The sequence below is a fragment of the Rhipicephalus sanguineus genome, chromosome 4, assembly GCF_013339695.2.
Source record: "Rhipicephalus sanguineus isolate Rsan-2018 chromosome 4, BIME_Rsan_1.4, whole genome shotgun sequence".
NCBI lineage: Eukaryota > Metazoa > Arthropoda > Arachnida > Ixodida > Ixodidae > Rhipicephalus > Rhipicephalus sanguineus.
Window position 1 is genome coordinate 7,656,916 of NC_051179.1, and position 10,762 is coordinate 7,667,677.

The window sequence follows — 10,762 nt, forward strand, 5'->3', positions numbered from 1 at the left end:
CTTTCTTCCAATTGAAATTCTCTAGTACTACATCTTCGTCGGTTGCACTCCTTTGCGTACTTTTACTGACCGGGGGAATCCCCTGGGCGACCTTTTTAAACGAATCGGCTGTTATCTTTCGGATGTAACCTAGCGCTTCATACCCTTCCAATTGATTTCCTCCTTCATCTACCATATGTTGTTGCATTGTGACAGACTTCATACCCAGCGCTTTTAGGTGGCTCCAAAATATCCTAGGCGCGGCCTTCTTCTTTTCGCGAATCTCTGTCATCCAGCGTTCACTTTCACCTTTAATTTTTGCCTCGACTAATTTCTGCACAATGGATTTTTGCTCTAAATATATTTCCCATATTTGCTTGACTTCGTCCTGTGGCCGCTTCTCCTTTTTTGCTTGTCTGTGCTCCCGTGATGCCTCACGTCGCTTCTCGATCGCCTCCCGGATTTCTTTGTTCCACCAACTTTTTGGCTTTCTCTTTCCTTTCCAACAAATAGTTTTCTTCTCTTTTTCCATTTCTTTTGTGATTATATGTAGCAGCTCACTATACTTCCAGTCTTTACCTGGTAGTTCGTCTACTTTTTCCTCGATTCTTGCGGCTATATTTGTTATTTGTTTGTCATTTAGATACAAGCTGCCAAACTTTGATTCTATGTTCTTATTATCAGTTTTATATCCCATTTGTAATATTATGCGTTTATGATCACTACCCAAGCTGTTAATGCCTTCCTCGTCTATTCTCATCTCTCTAAGTTTGTCATATATTCCTTCTGTCATGAGACAATAATCAATGCTCGATTGCCGGTTTCCGACTTCCCACGTGATCTGCCCCTCACACTTAGGCCCCACGTTAACTATCTCAAGACTACGTTGCTCGCAGAGATCTAGCAATAACTTGCCATTGGTGTCTGAATATTCGTCAAGGTCATGAATGTAGGGGCGCCCTCGTCGGCCCCAAACTACAAATTCAAATATTCTTGAAATAAGGAAGTTTAGTTGTTTGCTTACTGTTACGCTTCAATAAACAAATTGCAGTTTATACGAAGTGGCCTTGCCTTGCCAGGTACCACGTCATCAATCTTTTGTAATAGTTTTTGCTCCAACAGACTCGTAGTTGTCAGCAGCCTATCGGCATCATTATCTTCATTTCAAAATATACGGCGGTACGGCGGCGCAACGACAGGTAACGGTTCGCGGTGCATTGGGATGGGTCTCGCGCTGTTTCGTTTCGCTGTAAATGTTTAGAGCCACTGCCGGCCGACACACTTACTTTTGTTCTGTTCGTTTTGACTCGTTAAAATCCTTTCGCGAAGTGCGGGGAACGAAGGGACCGTTGAAGCTTTCACCGGATGACACTCGTTTCAAGCCCGAGAATATACGGACCGGTGAGTAAAAACCAATTGCTTCAGTTTTTTTTTAACCAATGGCCTTGTGTGGGTGTCACACGGAGGCGACGCACTGCAATATTCAATTTTTCAACGTCATACTCTGTCGTTGAGAAAACGTGTGTTCCTTGCGGCGTGGCTTCACGTGGGAGCGGGTTGCTGAGTTTATCGTTCGGTTAACATTAACCAGGCCACTGCAATAAATAAAGGGGGGCAATTGCATCACCAACGCCTCGCGTGTATCTTCGTAACTAGCCCGTATATCAGTGCAAAAAACACATGAGTTATAGTTTGCCGGATCGCATTTGAGAAGCCAGGTTTAGAGGTCTTATTTCTCCTGCTGTCAGTTTAGGTTATCTTTACTACACATTTAGTGAAACAAAAGCTTCACATAATTATGAGTGTACTTTCACTTTAGTGTGATAAGAAACCGTCACTATAATCAGAAATATTTTTTTTTCTGCTGTAGCCTCCTGGCCTGACAAGGAAACAGCTGTGTGCAATGAGCAAGGCACCTGTTACGCGACACGCCTTGTAAAGAAGCTAGCCCGAGTGATACGACATGCATTATAAGGTACGTTTACATATATGTATAACAAACCGCTGTTTTTGTTCACTATGTTTATATGCTTACTTTTGCAAAATTTAATATTTCATTGATTATGCTTATCAATATCTTGTGATGTCATTACTTGTTTTTCCAGGATTGCCAGGCAACGACAGGGTGACTACCCCCGAATGTCCACTCTGCAAGTGCGGCGAAACATGTGAACGTCTGCTACAACAGGTCATCTTGAACCTCACGCTTGCAATGCTGTATTTGTGAATGGTTTACCAGGCATCTCATGGAGGTGTGCCTACAATCGTCCACAAGTATTAGCTGTCTACTGTGTTATGCAATCTACACCGCAATAGCGTTGAAATTGAGCACTAGCTCCGTGCATTAGTTACGTTACCTGGCACTGCTGAGCTCAACGACGCAGGTTTTATACCCAGCCACGGTGGTCACATTTCATTGGGGCGAAATGCAAAGACACTCGTGTGCTCAGATCTGCGTCTGAAGTTCAGGGAAAGACAGAAGCCTGAAGAGACGAAATATTTGTGAAGAGGTCGCTGGAGCAAATGTTTCGACAAGCAGTCTTGTCTTCTTCAAGGCTACAACTGCGTTTGTTTAACTCCAGTCAGTTAGAATCAATCTAGAGTTGCCCACTACTGTATGACTCATAATCATATCATGGTTTGCATGTGAATCATCAGAAATTATAAATTTAAGGGTAAATATATAGAAGTCTGTCTCGCTGGGCAAGATTATAAGAATAAAAAGACTCTCCAGCCACATTTAATCATTAGTCTTCTTAATTTAAAAAAACTAAGAGACCAAACGGGTCTCGAAAGGTAGGGTCAGTTTTTTAAAAATTATAAATCACATTACAAAACGAACATCACGGCAGTGAGGGGAATTAACAGTCTTTCCAACATCTAATAATATCTGGGGTTTAACGTCCCAAAATTACGATACGCCGTAGTGGAGGGTTCCGGAAATTTCGACCACCTGGGGTTCTTTGACGTGCACCTAAACCTAAGTACACGGGCCTCAAACATTTTCGCCTCCATTGAAAATACAGCTGCCGCGCAACGTAAATGCAACATTTAGTTGTGCCTTATGAGACAGTTTACAAACTATGCTCAAAACTGTTTTGCCTTAATTAACTGTGTTTAGATCATAGAAGTTTACAAAAAGATACGACAAAGCTTTACAAGGCTGTGCTCAATTACATTAGCCTTTGCACATATGTTCAATGGGCTCCTTCAAATTATTTACAGCTAATAAACAAATTATAAGTTTGACGAGCACTTCTTCCAGCACAGCTTCACCAAGCACGTTTACGTTGTCGTGATGAGTGAGATTGTGTTCAGTGAGTATGGTAGTGTTTTCTTTTTTACATAGCAGAGAAACGTCCCAAATTTGTTTGAACACACCTACTTCTGCTATTTGTTTAAATTAACATGTCACAGTTGTAGCACCTACCACTATGAAGTGAAAGTCTGTGAACTACTGTCACAAAAAAAACCTAGGAAATCGAAGAGGTAATTTAAAACATACATGAGCTTGGACTTATCCACAGCCACACTACAAGATTTTACGTATTGTCACGGGGTCGTGACGGCGACGAAAGCAGCAGTCGGTGTGTCCAAGATGAAACATTTTATTGGGCCGAACTTGTGGCCGGGAAACGAAAAGTCAAACTACAGCAATACACACTGCACACTGATAGCGGCGAACAGGCGTCGGCCGTCGATAAACTGATCTGTGGCAAGGCGCGTCGGCATTTATACCTGCGGCATCGAACATTCCAGCATTATCACTGGTGGCTGCGTTAGTTCGACAATAAACTGAGCTGTTTGCAATTGCACGCTCCAGCCTAATAGAAGATCCTAAAATAATCTGGAATGTTCCCAGACATTCTGGCACGGTTTGCACAACGCAGTAACTACACAATTGGCCTATAACATAAAACATAGAAAGAAAGGAGCGCATGTGGCAGTATTTCAAGCCGGAGCTTCTAATAGTAGCAGGGAGAATACATACTTGAGCTCCCAAGCCCAAATATATTGAAAAAGTAAATAACACAATAACAAGTATGCAATATATATATGACCTTTATTTATCCAGCATTGGCACAGGTTGACATCATGACCCACAGTTTGATTTCGTGAGTGTTTGCTTGTAATAGAGTGCTCAAGTTCTATCGAGATGTCTATGTGATAGAGAGATTGTGCTTACGGCTGAGCAGTTGTTCAGTGTTTTGTGCGAACACCAACAAAGATGTATGTACACTGCATGCCTAAAGCTTATTTTCTTAAAAATGTGTTTCTATAATCTGTAAGCACTCGCCTTATATCTCTGTTTCTTTAGCATTCATCTACGCTGCATACTCAGCAGTCCGATTACTACTAGCGCCAAGAAATTCTAGCTGTAGAAACAAAACGAGCCTGAAATATTTTCTTCCACCTATTACCTGAATACGTAATACTTATGGTATGGCTTCACAGCCGAGAATTTAGCCGAGAAATTCGTGCCTGCCCTGTAGACACAACGCGATATTCCTTATTTGTAACGCATTCAAGGTGACATCGCAGAGCGAGAAAGATGCAGAACTGTACGCATCCGCGATTGTTTACGTAAAAGATTAATCAAAACTACATTGCTCTCACTGCGCCAACTATCTGTCGGCGTAGCGCACGTTTCGTTTCCGACTCCACACCATGCACTCAAAGATCAACACAACCTGACAAGCGCCGCATAACTAACGGAAGGATAAGACCCTTGTCCTAAAGCTATGCTGTTAAAACTCAAACGCTGCTACACACTGAGCGCAACGTTCTTTCAGCGATCTCGGTGTTCAGTTATATGCAAATATTTGTCAGCTTGCAGACTGATTACACACGTACGGGTTGAAAGCTTTCGACGTGTATGAGTGACTTGTTTTGCTTGGACCTGACTGTATACATTGCTTGTACCAGCTTGGGCACTCACAATAAACGATGCAAACCTTACTTGATTGACGTTGTTTTTGCCAGTCGAGGCCAGTTTGGTCACCTGGCGATAAATATTACACACGCGAGCAGCGATTTAGCAACGACAAAGAACAAAATACCACAGGGAGCAAAAAGCGCAGTAGCGCGACCAGGGCGAACCAACCGCAAAAACGCGTTTGTCTTATGATGATGATAGTATTTGCAGCGCCATGTCGCCTCGCTCTATTGCAGTTCAGTACGCCGCCGCTACCCTTATTTCCGTACTACAGTCAAAGGTACAGTTTCCGTTCTCTAAAGTGGTAGATGTTCTCTGCTTCCGCGCCGCCGACGCCATTTCGTGCCGAGGTTTCTCGTGATGCTGTACAGCGCTTCCTCAAAATCTACTATATCAGCACATGGCACGTAAACGAAGCTACTGTGTCGAGAAAAAACATTGGTTCACGCGTCAACGCATGCAGGCGTTAGCGATCGGGACGTTATAAAGAAAGCGGTGTACTTACGATGAGCTCCACCTCGTAGGAGAAGCTTGTTGTCGATTGTCTGTGACAAACACTTGTCGCGTATGGGGACATTGTCGTCCCACACAGCTGTGACATCGGACACATGTCCACTATTATAAAGTGCGGCTCCTTTGCGCACACTGTTGACGCAAAAGTAATTATCTGGGACGCGCACAACCGGCGAATCGCACGCGCGCAAATGAGGCGTCTGCTACGCGACCCGCGAGCGGTTCCAACGGCCGCCGCTACGCGGCTTTCAGTGGCGCCCCTATACATAGCTTGCATTGACGTCACCATGGCCGCCATCTTGGGGGACCAGCGGGTTGAGACGCTCCGTGAGCTTTTGTTCGAACGCGTCGAGCAAGAAACGGTGACGGCTCGCCATCAGATTAGTGCCGGTGCACCCAAGCATATTTCACACCAAAACCCCTGCGTTCCTTTGTGTTCCCCCTTGGCGCGGCTGGTGAACAAAAGAAAGCGGGGAGAGCACAAAATAGCGCGTGGACCGAACGACTGGGTGTCCTCCTCTGCACTGACACACTCTAATGAGATAAAAAAGTCACGGTGGCCGCCTTGTTGGGGGACCAAGCGCAAAGAACCTGTCTCTGATGTCACGTGCAAGGCATGTATAGGCGCTGCGCATCGCGGATACTCCCACTTGCGCGACGCACTACGTCGCCTTGACGCATGCGCAATTGAGCGCACTTGGCGTCCCTTCTTCACGTAGAGACACAGACGCAGTTCAGTCTGGATAACGTCGCCGGCGTGGAATGCAGCATGTCGCATCTCGCGCCGGCTGCAGCCGGGGCGCGTTGACGGACGCTGGGCGCGTCAGTCGCATCGCGCGTTGGCCTATAGAGTGCTGCACGTTTGTTAGCGTAGCGTCACTGTGCCGAGCGTGCGCGCGCGTCGACGTTACGCTGGGGTATATCAGCCCCTTAACTCGCTGAAGAAAGGGTTCGCCAGAGACGGAGCGTTGCGGGCGCACGCCAACGTGAGCTTACAGTGCCGCGGCACAAAATGGCGGACAGCGCCGCCGCTAAATTTGGATGGTTGTTGGCTCCGCCCCTCCGCCGAACTCTCCGAAGGAATATACGGCTCTGACGCCAGGTCTATAAACTGGTTTGGAAAAACAGCCTCTGCAGGCGTCATGTCGGTGCAACGTCAATTGTGGTTGTGGTGCTGGCTGTCTAATTTTACAAGAAAGCAATAAAAACTACATATGTACTCCTACGATACAGGCGTCATATCGGAATAACGTGTGTGTTCCAGTGTTGGCTCCGATTTTATAGCAGTCTAATAACATTGCATTAGTATTCTTCTAATTCAGCAAGCTGTATTGAAGCATTGCTCGATCCCGGAGGAATACATTCACGAAAGTTACATATGATATAGGCATGATTGCACCATAAAGTGCACCTAGTTTCGATAATACCGACGTATGTACTCTAACGTGAGGGCTGACGTAACGTCAGGCTCTGATATACTCCAGCGTAACGTCGACGCGCGCGTGCGCGCGTCACGGCGATGATACGTCAGCAAAAAACAGCCCTCTACAGTCCGTCGTCGGCTGACCGCCGACGGCTGCTGGCGCGCTCAGGCGTCGCTCGGCTCCGAATAGATTCTGCTGCATTTCGCGCCGGTCGCGCCGGACTCGCATGTACAGGAACCTGCTTCGCGGGCTGTTTCGTCAGTTCCCGACAGGTGGCGCGGCGCGTTCTTCGCTTTACTGCGCATGCGCTCCTCTAGATGACATCGCACCGGCGCGTTGGAGCCGGCTCGAGTGTAGCGGAGACCGATTTGCGCCTGCCGTAGCGTCGCCGGCTCGGCGTGACGAAGCGCAACGTCCTCGCGGGCGCTCGCGTCGGACGTCGGAGTATAACAGCCTCCGGCGTGCCTGGTAAGCCCACGATGTGCACACAACTACTGATAGGCGCGCGCAGGGTTCCCCTTCAGGGGGTGGGGGGGGGCGAAGGTTCATCGAGGCGCCCCCCTCCCTTTTAAGTCAATGTATGGGGCAGACTCTGGGCCCCCCTATTCTTAGGGCCCGCTCACGCTAGCGGCAAGCCCGCCGCAACGGCACGGCGCCGCACAACGTCCGCCGTTGCCGCACGCGCGAGAGCTGTCCAACTCCAAGTTCTAGAACGCTCTAGAAACGTTGGTCCAACTTGCACGGCAAGCTTCGCCGGCGAGCCTCCGGAAAACATGGCCGCACTGCCAAAAGCGGTTGTCGTCCACCTCAAATCTATCAAGTGGCCGCCGTGCGCTCTGTAGCTTGTAAGCTCCGAACTGATGCTTTCATTTGCTTTAGATTCATGTCCTTAAGCTTCGACAGCAAAGTAGTCGTTCCGATTCGGCCCCGTTTTGGAGAGCCGTAGTCAAATAATCGATGCTGTAGGCTTAGCGAATCGAGATGAGCGCTTCCGAATGCTCGGAGGACATGGATTACGTGTTTGTTAGTTGTTTCTAGTCCTCCAGAGCTGGCGCCACTTGACTGGCGCCAGCTTGAGGACACACTATTTGGTTTTACGCGACGCTTTCTTTAATGCCTGACAGACTAAAACGCTTTATTGACTGCTGAAACCATGCCTGGCAACGACACGGACGACATACGCACTTCTAGCGTGAAAAGCGCAGAAAAAAAAAGCAAGCAGCTCGAAGCGTCCCGGGGGCGCGGCAGACGCAGACGACGCGGAAAGCCAAAAGCAGACGACGCAGCACGCCGTAGTCATGGCAACCGCTCCTCCGTCGCTGATTGGCCACGTCGCTCTGCGGCAGACGGAGGACGGCGAGAAAATGGGTCTCGGACCTATTCCGCGAACGGCAAAGAACGGCAGACGTGCGCGAACGAAATCGCTTGCGCACGGCAGCCTGAGAACGGCAAACGGCGACCTGCCGTGCCGCTAGCGTGAGCGGGCCCTTAGGTGACTAGGGGGGGGGGGTGGCCTGTGCAACTATACACTTACAGAAACATATCGATCCACCTGGTAACGCTTGGCTCAAAGTCATAAAATACAGCATAGAAGTACTCGCTGACTGCTTCGCATGAAACCGATTCTCACAACGCGTGGGAACTGCCGAATTTTTACCCTTTCAGTAGCTACTGAGGCCCGTTTTATTGCGATAGCAATTATATGGACAGTCTCGGCTGGTTTTTGTCCGTCCCCGTCGCCGCCGCGCCGTCATGCACCGTATATGTATAAGTATGTATATATGTAAAAAAATCCCCAAAGAAAAATAATTCAGAAAAATGCTTCCGAAGCGCGGAATCGAACGAGGGACATCACGATCGGCAGCGCGTGGCGCTAGCCACTACGCCACGAAACGCAGATCGACGACGTAGCTAACGGCGAGCGTTATATACACCTTTTCACAGGAGCGCCCTCGCACCCATGCTCGCACCAGTGCGCTGCAGGGTTCGAGGGTATGTTTTCAGTGTTGCCATCGCGCTTTGGGCTGCGCATGTTGTATCTGTACGCTTGGTACGCTTGGATGTTGTTTGCGAATTAGGCCCTTCTTTGCGATAAAAAGCGATTGTCATGGCCGGAAATGGTGCGTATTCAAAGAACCGATCGTCTGGCCATCACTGTGTCGTGCACGGGTGCACGAACAATCAGCGGAAAAGGAACATTTTAGGCGTGTTTGTGTGCCCGCAGCACAGCACGCCGCGCGAGGATTGCAAGTGTGACATGTTCTCGCTGTATCACTTTCCGTCGTCGCCGGAATTGCAGAAGAAATGGGTGGCGTCGGTAAATCGGAAAAACTACCGTGCTTTGGGCTGCGCCAGTGCTGTGTGTGTGTTGCTTCGGTACGCGTTTGTGTGACTGTGTTATGCGCCTGTGTCCGATACGAAGTGACTACCATGGCAGAAAACTTACTGCATTCGCATAGCAAGTCATCTGGTCATCACTATGTCGTGTACGGGTGAACGAACAAGCAGCGGAAGAGAAATATTTAAGGTGCAATCGTGTGTCCGCAGCGCATGTACGCCACGCGATGAGTGCAAGCGTGGCATGTTCGCGCTGCATCGTTTTCCTTCGTCGCCTGAATTGCGGCAGCAGTGGGTGGCTTCACTAAATAGTAAGAACTTGCGCGTGTCGCCCTGGTCACGCCTCTATTCCCGGTATTTCGTTGGCGGCAAGAAAAACGACGAGAACAACGTTCCCAAGCAGCATCCTAGATAGGAAAGAAAGGTACGCAAGCCACTGATGACTCACCTACTAACTCGTGAGAATGTTGCGGATTCACACTTCATATCGTCCATAACACAGCGGCCGACACGGCTGCAAACTCCGCCTTGCCCGGTTACGCATGTGCAGCCTGCGCGCGCCGTACTTCAGCGGACGGCCTAGCGGAAACCCACGCGCGATCGGCTTGCGACGGTGTCACATTCCCCTTCACCAGCACGACTTTTTCCTTCACATTGTGCGTCAGCGACTGACCCACACAGTCAAACTGCACGTAGCTGCGCGACTCCAGTGCCTCGTAGTTGCACACCTGGCGAAGACCCCAAGCATTCGCCTCAACGAGATATAAACAATGTTCGCTCGCGGTATTTCTGGCCACTCACAGGTCTCCTCGACCTAGTCTTCGACGTCGTCGGGTGAATGTAGGTCAACTGTATCTGTGAAGAAGGATTGTGCGGTGTTTACAGTTTACAGCTGACAAACTTACGCGCCGCGAACGAGTATGCGCGGAGGTTTGAAACTGATGGATAATCCGTAGACATTTAGTACGCCAATAAAGGAAAGCGGTAGACAGCTGCAAGAACGCTCTAGTTACCGATTATTAACACTTCACGCCGTGATCGACTTGGTACTACGCTGGCTGCTACTGGTACCGACGACGAAGCACTGCCGTTCGCAGACGCGGAGCTAATTCTTGCGTCGCACGGGCAAATGCGCGCCGCTGAACGGTTCAGACAGCGACGAATAAGTCAATGGCAGCGACGATACCAAACAAAACAGCTTAAAGAAACGAAAAATCAGCAAACACAGGCTTTAGCAGGGACCTCACACCAACAGATAGCGTGCCGGTTCGAGTACGCGCAGCCCAAGATGGCGATTTCGCCAATCTTGCACGTTAGACGGCGCGCATTTCAATATGGCGCCTCCCTGGCGTGAGAACTTGAAAAGGTGTATACACACCCTTTACCGTTGGCCGGACTCAGAGACGGCAGGCGCTTACGGGCGCACGGCTGAGGCTATGTACGCGCTGTTCATTCGTGAAATCTAGCGCTGCTAAACAAATTGCGAAAGCGAAATTGTGCAAGAACATTGTTACACAAATTTAATGAAGAATATGGAGTGAATTAGACGTGTCCAAACCATCATGAAACTGAG